Consider the following 18,951-nt stretch of genomic DNA (forward strand, 5'->3'; position numbering starts at 1 on the left):
TTGAATTAAATTATTTGAAGTAGTTTATGATTATTATATTTTCACACAGATTAACTAGCTAACTTCGAAAATCGGAAATTTCGGGTTCATCTCTGGGCTATCGATATGTGCCTAGTGATAATTTGGATTAAAATCAATAATCGCGGATGTTTTGTACGACAATGATTTTATCCATCGCCATCGGTGCGTACACGTCGGAAATTGGATTAACAGATTTGAAAACGGTCCAATCACGCGACAAACGTAATAATCCCCCGAAGCGGTGCCGATGGCGACGGGGCATGCCGTGAGCAAATATAATATACCTGTATGTAATTGGACTGAATCGCGCTGATCGCGGGATCGGAGAGAGGTCAACATTTCGGGTTTCTCCCCGGCGTATTTCCATGTGGAATATAAAATAGTTTTCAGAAACCGACATAACTTTATAAAGTTAAGTAAAAGGGTCGACAATAAAGTTTGGACATAAATATTTATACTACGCAACACGTTAACGTGAGATTCGCAAAACGGACCAAAAACATTAACGATTCACATATTTATTTATACGCTGCGACATTCATTCGCAGGAGTATGATGGAGATATAGTGTACCGTAACAGTGTATTGACAGGAGAGTGACTTAATCAACCCCAAAAAAACGTTACAGACATAAGAATAAATCTATCGAAGATTAATCTCGAAAGGTAATACAATCTTCCTCCCGAGGAATATACCGCCTTTCTCGGAGCCCCATAATGGGGGTGGAGGAGGGGAGGTGATAAGATACCCGGGGAAAGTTGAACAGCGGGAATACAGCCAGGAAATGGCAGCGTAAAGTTACAGGGAACTGGCAACGAATGGAAAATGCCATCAATTGGCATCCTTGTACAGAATTAAGTATGATTAAACGAATCGATTTATAATCAAAGGCACGCGAAGATAATGAGGAGTCGATTTTCTTAAAATACAGGACATTCAATACCGTATTTTATGGTAAGATACAGAAAGCGAATAAGAGTTTTATTTATTTTTTTATACTTGTGTAAAATAGTAACCAATGTTGCCGATTTAACAATTTTACGTATATTACTTATCTAGTGGCGAATCGAGTATTTCATTAAAACACCATCTTAATTATTGTTCCCGTTTTTCACCTATATAATAATTGAAGCGCATCTTACCATCGAATGTCAACATTATATTAATTATTTATTAACAGGTTCATTCTATTACATTTACAATGCCGGTATTCTTATGTTTTATGATTTTTAACAGCTTTGAAATAACGTAAAGTGACCACTAATAAAAAAGTAAATTCCCAACATATTAAACACATATTATATCATTAATACCATAAACTTTAAATAACATGATTTTAATAAGTAAAGATAAAAAAAAACATTATACTTACAATTTTTGTTACAAACATCGGCCTTAAGTCTGAATCCAAAAACTGGTCACTGAAATAAACATATCCAGAATTAAATAATCATGAAAATAGGTATTGATTGATTTGGTATTTATTTTGTAGAACTCCATATTTAAACTTATAATATAAGAAGTCAAACACTGATTTATTATAATAATAAAAATACTTTTTAGTTTTTTTCCACTTTCATTTATAATTATTTTATATATTTTTTTACCAGTGACCGGGTTTTGTCATGACCGACATCGTCAGACTGGTGGGAGACTAAACAAATTTCTTTGTTATATACAAGTGCAAGCGAGGGTTGGAAATTTATAAAATAATTATAAATAAAAGTGGAATAAAACTATAAAGTATTTTTAGTATTATAATTAAAATGCAGTTCCACCAAGAAATGTCAGTAGAAAAACTAAACTGATTTACTGTCGCGAAATTTTCGTTTTGATATTTTTTTATATTTGTAAAAATAAAATAAAGTGTTCAGTAGACTCAAATCAGTGTTTGATTTCTAATGTTATAAATGAAAATTGTTTTAACATTATTTATTTACTAAATATATTACATAGCGCACTACTTTTTTTTTCTTTTAAAAAAAAAAAAAATATTCGAGTTCTTATGATTTACTCAAATATTTAATTTTTTGAGGGCCATTTTCAACGAGTTGTAAATAACTCACTATTAGAAAATGGGAATCGAGTTGGGGTAGAGTGGGATTCGAACCACGGACCTTTGGTCCTTGAATCGGAGACACTAGCCACAGGACCACAACTCGATTTTAAAGGATGCACTGCTAATTAAACATTAAAAATAATCACGACCGAATGTTAGATTCTCAAGTCAGTATATGATTCATTTTACTAGAAATATAAGCTGAAGATCTTATTAAACGGCAGAAATTTTCAGTCGGACTGAAAACTTTAATACGGTGAACATTTCGTCAAATTTAGACAACACAAATATCAATGGTAAAGTGTGCAAAGTGGCCACTGAAACCAGCTAATGACAGATCATAAGCCCTATAAATGCCGAGACTTCTATATTCCGCTTTAAAAAATATTTGCCCTCTCTATTGCGATATATTTTAAATTTCAACGCAAATACCTTTAATTAATAATTACATCCGTTACTTTTTCTTGTGTTATGTATGGCTCGAAATATGTATATATTTTGTAATGCACATAAATGTATCAAATAAATACAATAATAACACTCGAAACACCATTATGTGATTACTTATAAATCTCATAATTATCCATTAATTTTTTTTAAATGTTTTTTTATTTTTAGTATTTGTTTGCCTGTCATCAAAGTATTAAGACTTACCAATATTACACAATGAGGAACTTCAGCCCTACGGGAAATTTGTTACAAAAAATGTTTTTTTGCGCGCGGTAAAAATTAGAGCATTAAATTGTACGGCAAAATTTCTTGAAAATTTACAAAAAAATAAAAAATAAAAACGCACTACTTTGAATGACGTCACTAGTTCATGTGAACCATCCAATGATATGAGAGCTTCGAAGGATATCCGGTTTGGTCACCGTAAACGAACCAATCGGAAGAACTGTCAGAGAAAAACCCCTGACGTCACACGCGGAGTTATTTCAAAAATACAAAACTTAAAAAATCATAGCGCTGATAATAGTATATATAAAAATGACATTTTAAAAAAATTAGCTTAATTTAATTTTATAAACAAATAAAAAAGAAGAAAGAGACACTGAAGTTCCTCATTGTGCACAAAATTCCACGCTGTAGGCCTTGCTTATAACGTATTAAATTAAGATAATGTGAAAAAACACGAACACCTGATCTCCTGAAACGTATTTTTATGAAACGGAAATGAATTTATTACTTGTGTATAGTTACTAAGATACAAACAACACGATAAGTAAATATTTGTATCCACGTTACGTCGTTTTTTGAAAGCATCGAACTCAGAAAGTTTAAGTCTTTTGACAAATATTTTTGTCTATTAGATACTGGAATCTACAGCGGGCGGCCGACCCTCGGCACTACTCGGTCTACCCGCTTCCCGCTTCCCACTTCCCACCCTATACCCGCCCGGAGAACGTAATCCGGAATAGACGATGATCCGTGCAGGCGACCTCCGGCATACAGAGCAGTCCGGGTACACTCCCCGTGCCTCCACCATGCCTCACGCCTCACGCCTCATGCCCCATGGTGAGCTAGTGGAAGCTGAGTAAGAGAACAGGTGGAAACTACTACCCTTTGAGAGCTAATCGTTTCACTCAATATTTTCTATTCGTATCTGACTGTTTCATTCGTTCGATGTAAAATATTGGACGAAAAACAATACTGCTCTAATTTTACGAACGCCTCTCGTGTTCATACTATAGAGTGAATAGCGTATTTTTTACTTATACATATTTGCATGTTGTCGGTATTATTTCCGAATGGCAATTTCTTTGAATAAAAAAAAATTACACAAAATAGAACTAGTAAAATAAATAATAATAAATAAAACAAAATTTTAAGTGCCAAAATATTTCGCAGACAGGACTAGATTTCACCCCCTAGGAAGTTATCAAGATTAACATATTACTACGGAGATGGAGAACATTTTTGAGAATAAATATGAAAGTTTAGGCATATACAGCCGGTTTTCAGTGACAACGTTACACGCTGTGTAACATTCACCATTCTGTTTCGGAACATACAAATGTCATTAATTCGTTGACCTGTTGATTTTTGAGAAGTTAAAAAACTGAACTCCTCATTGAAGTGGGAGTTTCATCTGACTGAATTATTTTTCCTACTAGGCAACGCCTTAAAATAATTTTTAAAAAGTATACATTAAATTTAACTGTTACAGACCCCTTATAGCTAAAAAAAACACTTAACTTTTGGCCACGTTTTACATTAATTTTCCGATATAACACTGTGATAAAAAATAAGGTGAAATTGTTTTTAACTTTAAAATCTTTATTTATTATTCTAAATCTATTTTATCGCCTTCAACATTTTCCCTTCCCGATACAATACACTTATGCTAACGATTTTTTCAATCCTCGAAACAATTGTTTCAGTAGATTTTCGTAATGGCCATTAAAGCACGCAGCGATTCGATTTTTATCTCTTCAATCGTGTCAAAACGATGCCCCCGGAGCGGTCTCTTAAGCTTAGGGAATAGCCAGAAGTCACTTGGTGCTAAATTAGGCGAATACGATGGTTGTGGAACGATATGAGTTGGATTTTTTGGGAAAAGCACCAATGCTGTGTGAGACGGTGCATTGTCTTGGTGCAAAAACCAAGAATTGTTTGCCATAATTCTGGTCTCTTTTTGCGAATAGCTTCACGCAAACATTGCATATCGCTAAAATAATATTCCTTGTTAACAGTTTGGCCCGGCGGAAGGAATTCAAAATGCACCACACCACGATAATCGAAGAAACCCGTTAACATTTTTAACTTATTCAAAATTGTAAATTCAATATGGGATTGCCCTGAACTATTATCTCTCATCAACTTCAGGGTGCCTGGAAGAATGACTAGACGGGTGCCACCGTTTTGTAGCAACAATTCACGGACAGTGTATACTTGTAATGCCGTATTAAACATACTTCATGAACTCGGCAATAGTTATTCCCACGTATCTAATATATTTAGTGTAGGGTATTGTTCCTATAGAATACCAAGAACCTTTTGAACTTTTTCAAAGATGGTAAATGGTAATTATATTTATTTAATCATGCATTTCATAATATATACAGTTTTTTGTTCACTTTGCCCAGCTGTATGAAACAGTACTTATGATTTTCTTTTGATATTACTTTAAAATATTTTATTATTCAATTTTGTTTTTTAAATTATTTTTTTGTTAATAGACTATTAAACCAAATCAATTTTTTTTTTTCAATTTTTATATATCGTATTTTCAGCGCTGCGATTTTTTAAAGTTTTGTATTTCTGAAATAACTCCGCGTGTAACGTCAGAGGTTCATTTCCGCTTATTTTCATTCAGTTCTTCCCATTGGTCCAGAAGCGACAAGCAGACCGGAAATCTTCCATAGCTCTCAGATCATGGGTTGATTCACATGAATCAGTGACGTCATTCAAAGTAGTGCGTTTTTATCAAAATATTTTTTATTATTTTTTACATTTTCAAGAAACTTTGCAGTACAATTGAATGCTCTAATTTTTACCCCGCGCAAGAAAAGGCTAAGGGCTGAAGTTCCTCATTGTTTAAACTTTCTACTGAATATGTTGTATAATTTTTAGGTTAATTTTTAAATATAAATCTTGAATAATTTTTAGGTTTAATTTTTTTTATAAATTTTGGGTATAAGGAAATTTATGTTTTTAAAAAAAATATTAAGCCAAATATGTTAGTATTATAAATTATTGTAAAAGGCAGATTTGCCGTTTATGTTAATAAAATAAAATAAAACATGATCTTGATTTCTGAACGGCTTTGGCGCAATCTTTTCGGTCTTGACTCATCTTTTGCGCGGTATTCGCTCGAATGGTCGGTTCTTTCCGGATCTTTTACATAGATCTAAGTCTCATCTCCAGTTATCATGCATTTCATCTTATCCTGATGGTCAGAAAGCATTCTCAGAAAGACTTCAAAGCGACGCTGTTTTTCCAAAAAAAAAGCCTTTTAATAACCAAACGAAATTTTACTCTTCAGGCACAAAACATTTTTAAACTGGTTTGGACAGATCCAAATGAAATGTTAACAGTATCAGCGAGGTCTCTAATCGTTAATTGACTATTTTTGAGTACCATATCTTTGATTTCCTTGGCGTGTTGTTCATCCGTCGATGTTGATGGTCTCCATGGGCGATTTTTGTCTTCAACTCTTTCTCTGCCTCCTTCGAATTGTGTATACCACTTGTAAACATTTTTGTGACATATCCTTGTCACCGTAGGCCTTCTGCAACATCCTCAACGTTTCGGCAGCAGAAATTTCATTCCGCAAACTAAATTTAACGCAACTTCTTCGCTCAACCAAATCAGACATTGCAAAAATCGCTAAATTAACTTTTTGCTGTTCACTAAACACGCGCACGTAACTATCGGACAAATGCTGATATTGACATGAAATTTGACACACATCGTGTCAGTGAAAGTACTACCAACCTAAAAAAAGATTTGCCAGAGTCGAAGAGCCGTGGTATTTTAAATTTAAAATTTCACTTTATTTTTTATCACAGTAGTACGTGCATGAAATTCAATAAAAAAATGCTTATTACAATAACGAAGAGTTGATAAAGTATTTTTATGGTGAGAATATCTACCCGAGAGGAATTTGGTAACACCGCACCATAGCACATAGTGGGAATGTGAAACTTCACGAGGAAAGGCAAAACTCATTGGATTATTCAAAACCATTTCCATCTAGCGAAGACAGAGAGTTATTATTGCCGTATCACGAGAGAAGTCTATAAAAATGGTGATCCACTAAGCCCGGAGCTAAATTTCCCAAAACAAATGAATAAATTTACCGCTGCAGCAGGGTAACGGGGGGTAATATCATCCGGAAATTATAGGTAGGTGTGGGTACTAGATACAATATACATAGATATTAGAGATGTACCGACTAGTCGGCGACAAGACGGGAAAGCCGACTATCCGGCTACATTTGTAGTCGGCGTTAGTCGGTTTACTTATTCGTATTTCTATGCTAAAAAATAGGGTGATTGAAATGAAATCGTAACCTATATTAATAGTTTTTATTAAAGATTCAGTTTTACAGTTTTTAAATATAATCTAGGAATAGGAACTGTTCCTTTGGTATTCAACAATTGAACTTATGAAATTACTAGTGTAATTTTGACAAAAAAACAAATTCTAAAAGAGAGCTTTTACAACTCTGAACCAAGAACTAACGTAACCTATTTGTTGTTTGTGTTAGAATCACATTTTCGGTTTTGTAACATAAATAATTTAAAATTGAATATTTATTTAATTCAAATTAATTGATTATTAGTTTCTAACCTACAAATAAAAATATGTTACACGCAGTTACGTCACAGTGAGTATCATTTAAGAAATAATGGCAAACAAAATGTGTTAAAAGCATGTTACTCTTGTTCAATTATTTATATTTTTTTTATTAAAGGCAAATTGTGATATAAAAAAGCTAGAGTTTCTGCCCTTTCTGGCAGAATCCAATTTCTTTTTGTTTCATATATATTTCCAGCTTCGGAGAAAAGTCTCTCACTGTAAACGGAGCTGGCTGGACAACAATGGTACGTGAACTTTAGCGTGGCGCGAAATTTGGGGGTATCTAGAACTGTTACGGCTCCACCACTCAAATGGGTCATCTTTGTGATTTATCACCGGTAACGCACAGTAGGAGTGCAGTACATGAGCTGCACTTGACTTATCATCATTAATATCTTCACGAACGAATTAATATGGCACGAAAATTGCCGGTGCCACACGAACTCCACCGAAAGCAATGATCGGCTTGGGCGACTAGTCGGCCTTTTTGCAACCGACAAGTCGGCCAGTCGGCTGGTCGGCCAAAGTCGCAGTCGGCCCATCTCTAATAGATATGTACACATACACACGAAATGTGTAACCATCCCACGATTGCACTACGAGCGCTTATTAAGTTTACGCAATGTGAAATTGCTCAGTGAAAGCTTCGAGTATAATTCAATTTAAGGGAATTCAGCTGGAAATGTTTTAACTGAAACCATTTGCTGAATTAAAAATAAGAGTTTCAAATTATTGGGATGATGATTTTTATATTGAAACATGATTTATTTTGATGAAAGTAGACTGGAACAGCTGCCAAATGCGATCTCTCTGAAAAATGGTGCTAAAACTATGTATGACGGTGCACAAATGTCGAGACCCGTGCATTATGTGAGGCTGAGACTAGCATTATCGACAAAATCAAGAAAGGAGTGCTACGATGGTTTGAGCGTGTAGAGCGTATGGTCGGTGAAAGAACGGCTAAAAGTATTTTCGATGCTAATGTTGATGGATGCAGAAAACGAGGAAGACTGAGGAAGACACGGCATGACCAAATTCACCAAATACTTGAAGAGAGACATGTCAACAGTCGGAATAATAGTTTAGAGCATCGATGCTTTATTTTATTACAATTAAGTGAAGTTATCGGATGGCAGGCCCTGCTATTTTTGTGTATATATTTTTACAGTCTATATTTGTAATCAATGAACCTATACATCTGCTTGTATTCTAACAAATAAAATAAAATAATCGTCGTGCGTGCATGAGAAGATGTATGAATGTAAAGGAAGCGAGGCCCATATGCAAAAACAGAGTGATGTGCCGTCCTACCCTCTCTGCCTACCACCACGGGGAAGCGGAGGGGTGGTTTGTTTATTCGTTTGTGTGTTTGGGTTTGAATTGGAAAAAGAAAATCTTAACAATATCCATTTTATTATTCTTTCGGTCAGAGGCCGTCGAACGCCATCTGTCGCACACGAAAAATGAAAAAGGTAATTTCTTTAAATAATTTCTTCCAGTACAAATTTTGCCTGCTTATACGGGGAGAATTACTTTCCCAGTAATTTAATCTCCGTAAGCTGAAACTGTAAGAACGGATAGTCCAATAAACGCTTAAATTAAAAAGTAAGTTCGAATTTAATATTTAATTTAAGACATGTTGATCCTTTTTACTTATTATCCTATGTTGAACGCGCAATGCTATGAGTGATAAATAATAATTAATATTCAGGTAAGTATCTCTACAATTGTATTATTATTACAATATTTGCCTATCAATTTTTTTTTAATGAGTTGCGAGAGATAATTATCTGCATATTTGAATTATTATTACAATATTTATCCTCAAAAAATCCTGACAAAATTTAAATAATTCCAAGAATATTATTATAAATGCTTAAAAATATCATTAAATATTTATATGGGTAGTTTTATTCTAAATACATAACATAGGTCATTCATTATTATGGATAACTTATATAAAGTCAAAATTCATGATTATTGATTTGAATATGAATTATGGATAATTAGTATGGCGCATCCGAGATCCTAAGAGCCGATCAACTGAGGCCCGTAGGGCCAATTTAGTAAGACCATGAGTACAGATTCATTAGCAGGGCTGATTTAATAAGGCCAAAAGGATGGATTCATTAATACTTGCACGATCAACTCATTGAGGTCCTAAAGGCAGAATTTCCTAGAAGGTCAGAATTGCTTCCGACGCTTCCGACAAACACAGGTTTGTTGAAGTAATTGAGCTTTACAACACTTGTATTAAGAATTTACTTTCAAATGAAATTTATAAAGAAGAAAAAATAAAAGAATTTGAGATAAATAAGTCACTCAAATACCAAAATAATATTGAGATCCCTAAATTCCACACAAGTCATGGTCAAAATAGCTTTGTCTTCAAAGGTGTCAAAAATTAAAATAATCTCCCCAATGAACTAAAAACTAATATTTTAATAAATAAATTCAAAGTAAATTAAAAGAAATTTTTGAACAAGTGTAAAAACTGCTTTCAATTTTAATTAGTATGAATGTAATATTATTTTCTGTTTTTCCTTTTATATCCTATAAGTTTTTTTTTCTCATTTACTCGTATATTCAAAATAACATAAATTCTAATAAATAACTATAACAGTGTAAGTCACTTTCCGAGCACAAGAGTTAGTCTCTTTTATTGAAGAGTTACAGTTATAACATTTACTAGATGTATAGTTTTTTTAGTACCATTAAGTGCCATTTATAAAATATGTTGATTAATAAAAATTTAAAAATTAAAAATATATTTGCTACAATGCTGTATTAGTTTTGGTCGGATAAGTTTCGAAAGTACATTTTGAAAGAATTGTACGGAACTTTATTTAGAGGCGCTGAAGGGCGCGATCGCAGCTGTAAATAGATTAATAAGGGATGCGAATGGAGCTGGAAGAAATACAAAAGCGTAATATCGAGAGAGAGCCAGCCGCTCATTCATCCCAAGGACTAAAGTATTCATCCGAATGTAATGCCTGCGTTTGCAGAGATACTCGTGTGTGTGTACGAGCGCGAGCGGTGCGGCGCCGGCGCCGGGCTGGCACTCCGCACAGTATAATATTGTAATGCATATACCTATAATAGATATAAACAGAATATCTCTTCCGCAGGGCTGGGGGTAAGACAAAACTGACCCGTCACAAATAGACACTAAAACTTGGGTATGTTTACACGTCCGGATATAGGGCCAGAGACTCTCAACTCCTAGCGCGTACTAAAGCCGCGAAGGACGCAGTCAGGCGGGCGTTGATTCGGAGGAAAAACCGATAAACTCTGGCTCCAAATAAGGGTTTACGTGATTGCGTCGCAGAAGACGGTCTGGCTTTGGATTGGCGGATAAAGTAAAGGGGGAGGAACTTACTATCCATTTATCGGCACATGATGTTGCAACGCGCAATAAGATGAAATAAAAAAAACAATAGGTCACTTTATTGTATCAACGTTGACCGAGATATAGGATACAATTCTGTATAGTGGACTATAGACTGATATGTATGTTATATTTTTTAAATAAGTGTACTATTATTTATGTTTATGGCATTAACCTTGAGGTCTACCACTTACCGACTTTTTAAATCTACCGGTTTCGAGACGTACCCGTCTCTTCGTCAGGACGCTCACTACACCAACATGTAAATACTAAAATACACCACCACCTTCACATTAGTTACATTATTATTTTTTTGTTCAGAGAAAAAAGATAACAAATAAACCTACGAGTAATAATTAATCATCCAGTGCTACCGCAGAAGACAGTATCGATATCTGCAGATAATTAAATAATTTAGAAAGGTTTGTTCTGGAATCACAATAGTTCCAGCAGTCACGGTAGGGTAAGGAACCCACTAATAATGCAAAGCTTAATCGCCTTAAATATTCAATACAATTCCCACGAGGACTGCAACAATTCAGCACTAAATCAATCTAAGATACAATGTCGAGAATACCCATTGGCGGGGTCTGCGTTCAAGGCGCACGGAAGTAATGCGGTGGTGTGTTGGGAGTTGTAACGCTGCCCGGCTGAGTTTAGGCGCGTCGATATTCACGAATATGTTATATTTTTTTAAAAACAATTTGGCTTTACACAGGGTCGATCGACAACCGTTGCTGGTGTTACGCTAATTATACATAACAGAAAACAACAGAAAAAAATAATTTAAGCCCCTCTTCTTCTAATAATGTGTTGATATACTGGGTCACAAATACAAATGTCAATGATTTCTTTTCCAGATAAACTTTTTATTTGCTCTTGTAATTTTTCTTAATTTTATTATCTACTTTAATTTTATTATTTTTTTGTCTACAAGTCTATTTTTTATTTTCTATTTATTATTCTCCACTAAAGTTATTAACTAAAATCTTTTTAAGAATTAAAAAAAAAACCTGAATGTAACTTTCCGTTTTTATTGTGTCTCTATTTGACTTTCACACCATAAACTTCATAACAAATTGTAGATTTATTATACCCCCACGCACAGGCCATTTTTTTGTTTTAATAAATATGTATTAAGAAATGTATGAAAAAGTAAACAAAAAAATGTAAATAAATAAAAAATAAAATAATTAAACATCGATGCCTGGGAGGAGTCCCAAGATAATATTGGGTTTTTTTATGATTTGTTTCAGGCATTCGACTGTGTTCGGCATGATACATTTGGTCAAGAAACTACTCCACTATGGAATTAGAGGTTCTGCTTTGAATCTCATTTCTTCTTACCTAAGTGATAGGATTCAGAGGGTTGATGTAGCTGGTTACGATCTCGAGGATTAACTGTTACAATGGGTGTACCACAAAGTGCTATATTAGGACCTTTCCTATTTCTCAGTTATATGAATGACTTACCTCATAAGACTCGCAAATAATAATCATGAGGTTTTATTGTTTGCAGATGGTACATCGATTTCATTTAAAGCGAAAATCATAATTAATGGTGTCTCCGTGGTGCTGAATTAGTTTAATTTCAACAATTTATTACTGAGCGAAAAAAAGACTAAATGGATTCGATTTATGACACATGATGTCAAACAGACTAAAGTCAATATACAACACAGAGATAAGGAACTAGACCTTGTTGATACTACCATATTCTTAGGATTGACAATAGATTCAATGGGGTCCACATAAAGCTGGTTTATAGAACAGACATAGTTCTCCTCCATACGCTGTTAAAAAAATTCGACAACTTACTGATGTAAAAACAGCTAGGTTAGTTTATTTTGGCTACTTTCACAGCATTATGTCTTACGGTATACTGCTGTGGAGATATGCTACGGATATTGATTCTGTTTAAGCAATATAGATAATACAATATATTTAAGCATAGAGATGACTGTAACTTGTTAATATATTTATCCAAATTTAATGTACGTGCACAAAAATATTAATGATTTTAAAAGAAACAGAGACTTCCATAGGTTCAACACAAAAATAAATAAAAACTAGTTGTGCCCACCACTAAACTGAAACATTGACATTATTGTCTTTAGAACTGCATGCGCTTATATAACTAAGTACCCCCTTGATATTCAGGTTAAATCCTGATTTTTATATAGATTTGTGTTTATAATTATCAAATCGTTGATTAGAACTATATAGTTATAATTAATTGACGTTTGCAGAAGATGCCACGAATCTTACGTTAAAAAAAACAACAAACAAAAAGGCTTTTGGCGCCCACGTTCTTAAGTCATAGTATATGCATAATTATCATAAAAGTTAATACTGATAGTTATGCATATACATATTTTTTAGATGTATACACTAAAGAGATCACATAAAAAATAAATAGGTGTAGGCGGGAGTAGAAATTAAAAAAATAATATCAATGGGAAAAATTTAAGTTCCTCATCATCATCACCATCCCACCACCATTCGGACCTAATGGTGCATAGAGCACTGCACTGGCACACCAAAGGTAGTCATAATGATTGTTTATTTAGTTATTTTATAGACTAAATCACTAGCTAACTTTGAAAATACATGTTGAGGCATATATTTAAAAATCATTTAAGGCATATACTTGAAAACAAACAAAAAATTGTGAAAATCAACAAAATAAATCTATACTTCGTTCAATAGTCGGTAATAAGAGTTATTTATAGGACGGAGAATTACTTCCTATGTATATTTTGAAGAATTGTTTCTAAAATCGTTGTTTTCGCGTCTGCCCTTTTCAGAAGGCGCCGCGCCGCAGACAACGCCGCTCGTATAGCGGCACAGAGGGAAATCGATAGTCGCTGTTGAAATGCCAAAACTCGAATGTGGAAGGTTACTTTACAGTTTAATAATAGGGCAGTGACGAAGGGTGGGAGACGGGCACATTTCTCATTTTATTAAATGCCTTTTCGGCTGTCAATATTCATTAGCCGAAGAATTGCGGAGAAAATGCGACACTTGTATTCGTGGAATTCTGAAAGGAAAGTTCTGGGTGCCGAGCGGCGAGTGGCGAGGTGCACAAAGGCCGGAACGGACACTGCAGAGAGGAATTCCGAAAGTAGACAATATTTCGCAGAAGCGCTAAATTAATGGCCGACAGAAAACAAAATCTATCAAAAGAATTTTCGAAAGGGGAGCGCCTCTATAATCTAATATATCGGGCAAGAAAACATACAAATTAGTACACACTTTAATAAGCTACACCGCACTCCCTACACACGGGACACCCTCCAATATCCACAATGAATGCATCAAATTACCAGTACTAAAATAGTACACATAAATCTTTAGTTGTTTATAGTGTGAAGAAAGCACCTCGTGACGGCCATAAAGCGGAGTGTGACATGCATCGCGTTTCCCTCCACGTGTTACGATTGGTCAGGTCTTCACCGCGAGAAATTGGGGGACTGCGCCCCCTCTTCGCGCTCCGGGGGCGGAGGTGACTTGACAGACCATTTCCCTCGTTTACAATGGGGAGACTGCTCGAATCATTTTATCGATCTACAGAACCTTTGTGAGCAGTTTATAATATTTAACAACTGATGCGTGATGACTTATTTTATTATTTTATTTGACGTATCGTGATATAAATATTGAAGGGCTGCCATACACATATACGAAGCTCTTGAAACAATTTTCGATTGCGTCAACGTAAAAATATTGAGGTAGCGTTTTATAACTAAAAGCTTGTTGAAATTAACGATCAAAATAAAACTTAGATAATTTAAAGTTTATGTTTTCACGTGACTAATTTGTTACTTTGGGTGACGTTTCTTTGTTTTTCGGTCGCTCACCAATCTAACTGTTATAACACTTAGAACATTTATATATTTAATATAATTTATATTTTCGAATTATATTTTCTTTTCTTTCGGGATATAATAATATTATAATTGTGTCTGAAAATATCACGGAAGCTTTCACAGTACGCGCTAGAAGGAGATGTCAATCTTTGCATCTAAATGGCGAAAGGAATGCTAGAATTGACGAAAATGACTTCCAAGATAATATTTTTTTGTTTTTGCAATATCTTCAATAATGATTTTTTATGTGTAAATTAAATAACCACGCTTTTACCAAATAATATATTGCGGGGCCGAAGGGCCGAATTTTCAAAAAAAATGAGCCTAATATTTTGTTCGAGATTACTAATAAAATTCAAGTGACGTCTTAATATAAGATTTGGGTGATTTCTATTCATAAGGCAATTTCAAACATTATAATAGTGTGATTCTGATTAATAAAATGTATTTATTGACAATAACTTACTTGTCTCATATAGCGGGACAAACCTTCGCGTCCGTGGTGCAATGGCTAGTTGTGAGTTTGATCGAATACTTATAATTTATTTTTCTAAAATCCGTGGCCTTCTTGGCCTATTGCGATCCTAAAACAAAAAATATATTATTACGAACAACCTCGACTAGAATCTAACTAACTATACGAGTCATATAAATGAATAAAATAAGTCAAACAGCCGAGAAGGGGCACGAAGATACATATCTAGTCATTTAGCTCAATTTGGTAGCACAAAGTTTCATAGGAAAATTACAAAAGGTGGTGGTAGCATGTTCTACGGGAGCTTTATTTAATGTGTCCGCCGGGAGACAGGAGACCTACTCCATTATCCGCTAGAAAATTCTGCAAAAGATAAGTCCAAGAAGTATAAATAAATTATTCGTAATGCGTTCACTTGGGAAGAATTTCTGTCGCAGAATATGAATCAACCAAACAACTCAGACAACTAGACACCGAGCGGTCGATATGGAGACTTCTGGGCATTCAAGGACAATCGTCTCCAACTAATAACGGAAGAGCCAATTACACTATCCTACGCCACAAACCACTAACCACTAACTCACCCTCGAACGTCGACAATTTCCCATACAAACCACAAACAAAAAAATGTAAATGAGACTGATATATTGTTACAAAATCGAGGAATTAGATAATGTTGGTAATTGAAATTAAAAATTAAAGTTTGACGGGTAATAAATGTATTTTGCGAAAATAATCGCTGATGCACTAGGCTAGGGTAGGTTTATTTTTTATTTTTTAGATACCTATATTTTTAAATATAAACTACGTGACTACTACAGATAGATAGACAATTTTCTTACATCAATTCACTGCATAATGCGAACAATCTTAAAGTCTGTAAGGTCTAGCGACATTATGTACATATCCTTTATTTTTCTAGTTACCTGTCATTGTTCTTAAAAAAAATATAAAAAATTAAGAAAACCTTATTTTACAAAAAAAAACAGCGTAGCTTTGTGGAGGGAACGAAAAAAATATTTATTTGGTTTGACAACAGTCATTTTCAGTGATTTTGAATTTCCGTCGGTAACTTATTGGCGCCGATAAGATTTTCTGTAATTTTCAAAATCCAGTATGTAACGTGAGCGACATAAACGGTCTACTGTGAATACAATTGGTGGCAGCACGAGGGCCGTGATACAATCATTTAGTTCGACCAACACGCCGCTGGGCCACTCGATATCGATATTAGTATGTCGCGCGCACAATGACATCTCCCATCTGCTCTGCTGTGTGGTGAGTTGTGAGACATCACCGCGTCACAACACGTCGCGCCGCGCCGCCGCCGCCGTGTGAGGCAGGGGGATCCGTGATCCAGTCAATCCAGTGTCAAGCGTCAAGCGTATCACAAATAATTATCGACGTGCTTAAAAACATGCTAAGCATTTGAGCGATCACAATGAACAATAATAAACATGCTTAAGTTATCGCAGTCATAAGTCAAAGCGTGTGTAATCTCTAAGTCAACGCTCGTGTCGGTTTGTTTTATGTTTTCCTCGTAAATAAATACAGATCACGGGCGAAAAATCGGCGTTTACTATAAAAAATAATACAATATATTGCATTTGCAAAATAGTAAGGAGTATCTAATACAAAAATGTGAAAATTATATTACAATTACTAAAGCTAGGGTTTCCTAGGACAGCGGTGACCGTATCTTAACGGCCGTAGTGAACGGCAATGCAGTGGACAGCCGTCGTTACGGTGACTAGAGAGTGGTTTCTTAGGAAAACGGTGTTGTTAAATGTTATCAATATATAAGGACAGCGGTGCCCGTATCTTAACGGCCGTAGTGAACGGTGATGCGGTGGACAGCCGTCGTAGTGGTGACTAAAGAGTGGTTTTATTTTTTAACGGTGTTATCAACACCATTTTTATAGGAAACCACTCTCTAGTCACCGTTACGACGGCTGTCAACCGCATTAATGTTCACTACGGCCGTTAAAATATGGGCACCGCTGTCCTAGGAAACCCGAGCTTTAAGGGGAAGCTTTTCTTGACATTTGGCTTGCCAACCGCCGGCTAAATGCAATAAATAGCGTGACAAGTAATAAATAAATATAGCAGTTTTGGAATATTTTCCATAATTACACCGGTGAAATTAAAATATGTGATTGCGCAGCAGAATTATACGTCGCGAAACGTAAATATTTTGACATTTAATATTAGGTGTTCCAGGGATGTTCCATTGTGATCGCGAATACGATAAACAACCATGGTGAGAAATTGTTATACGTTATTTGTGATTGAGCTGCAGAAATACGCAGATTCATCAATAGAACATTTATTTTCGTGATAAGAAACTCGCCATAGTTTTACTTGTTACAGATCATAAGGGCGGATCAAAGGATGGTAGATTCCGTTACAATATCATCGGTTGGTTCATTTCAAAACGTAGCATTAGTTTTTTATCGAGACCCGTAAACCCCCCTTTGATCAGCCTCCCTCACTTCGGACTATAGGGAAGCAATTCGCTTCTCCTTTTTGAGAGGGCCGTTATGTTTCATGGTCGATCTCGACATGTTTACTAAAAAATAATCGAAAGTTCGATATTACCGGTCGGCTTATGTTTTAAGTAATAAATTATCATTAATTTTAGAAAAAACTGACGGCGAGCTGACCGAAGGAATTATTCATGAAGAGGGAAATTAATACAGCAGACGGGTTCAAACTGAGAATTTCACTTTCACACGTTATTCGGGCGCCCTTCCGCCCGCGCCCCTGCCGCGTGCGGAAGGAGGAGGGTAAGGCGAAGAATATTTTTGATGCTCGGGGATGTTAGTAAAGGAGAGGAAAAGGTTTCTTCGAAGGACCTACTCGGTCGACGATCGGGGAAATTATTCGGAATCAATACCAATTTAGCTCTACCCCGTTATCTGCCTGACTCTGTGCAATGGGGTGGAAGGCGAATTGACAAGGCTTATCTTGCAGAAAGGTATTCGTCGAAATGATTTCCTCCACTTGTTTTGTAAAATAACTTAATTCCCGAGATGTAGATATAAGCCGAGGTAGGCATACGTAAATGAGACGAATAGAGAAACCTTTTATCACTAGTTGCGCAGAAACATTTACGTATTGAAACAAAGCCGATACGACGGAAGCGGGAACGAGAGACGAAGCGGTGTACAAATCTGAAACAAATGCTTCGGGGAAATCAGGGAAAGCGAAACAATAGAACTTTTCTTGTTACCTTGTGAGCGTGATATAGAGACACGAATATCGTGGTTAGTTTGTGCGCCACTATTCGCTGGAAGCGGAGGGTAAGGGCGTTTGGGAAATATTGACGAACCGGTATCACTCTTTTTACCGAGTGGTGATAATTTGCTTACCATTTGCCAGAAACTGTTCGGTCATACTAAATGGAAGCGAGGGTATTGACGTAGGCACTAGGTAAATGTAGGTAGTAGGAGCGAGGTATGTTGCGGGTTGAATAAACGTGCGTGGAATACCCGAACCCTTATCGTTTTTACCCGTTTTAATGCTTTCTTTATCCCTAAAAAACGCCGAGTTATATTTTGAATATCAATCGATCATAAAAAATAATTACATAAAAATGGAAATTACATCAAAATAATTGTACATAAATGCAGTGTGGTGTAAATACGGGGTAGACTTGCAAAGCAATATGAATTGTTAAATAATGTAACGTGAGTTAGTTTTCATTATTTTTCTGTGCAGGCAGCGAATTTTTTTATCGTTATTGAAATACACAAGAATTCCTTAAAGTTTCCGTTATTTTATTTTTTTCTTACATGCTAATTATAACAGAGTTTTAGAATTATACACATGTGTAT

General features: G+C 35.2%; 1 protein-coding gene across 20 annotated transcripts in view; it reads right to left on the reverse strand.

Moving 5' to 3' along the window:
• LOC148283854 (protein lin-10-like) overlaps positions 1-18,951 on the reverse strand; it is a 147,051-nt gene that overhangs the window by 110,065 nt on the left and 18,035 nt on the right. For 16 of the 20 annotated variants that reach the window (XM_088243092.1, XM_088243087.1, XM_088243090.1 and 13 more), the window contains exon 2: positions 1,393-1,441. The gene's annotated coding sequence lies outside the window, so the exon portion shown is untranslated. Of the gene's footprint in view, positions 1-1,392; positions 1,442-15,106; positions 15,225-18,951 lie in introns of all 20 variants that reach the window. The other 4 variants (XM_088243091.1, XM_088243088.1, XM_088243086.1 and 1 more) reach the window with 1 other exon arrangement.

The sequence above is a fragment of the Micrasema longulum genome, unplaced genomic scaffold, assembly GCF_059751315.1.
Source record: "Micrasema longulum isolate JH-2025_06_02 unplaced genomic scaffold, ASM5975131v1 h1tg000185l, whole genome shotgun sequence".
NCBI lineage: Eukaryota > Metazoa > Arthropoda > Insecta > Trichoptera > Brachycentridae > Micrasema > Micrasema longulum.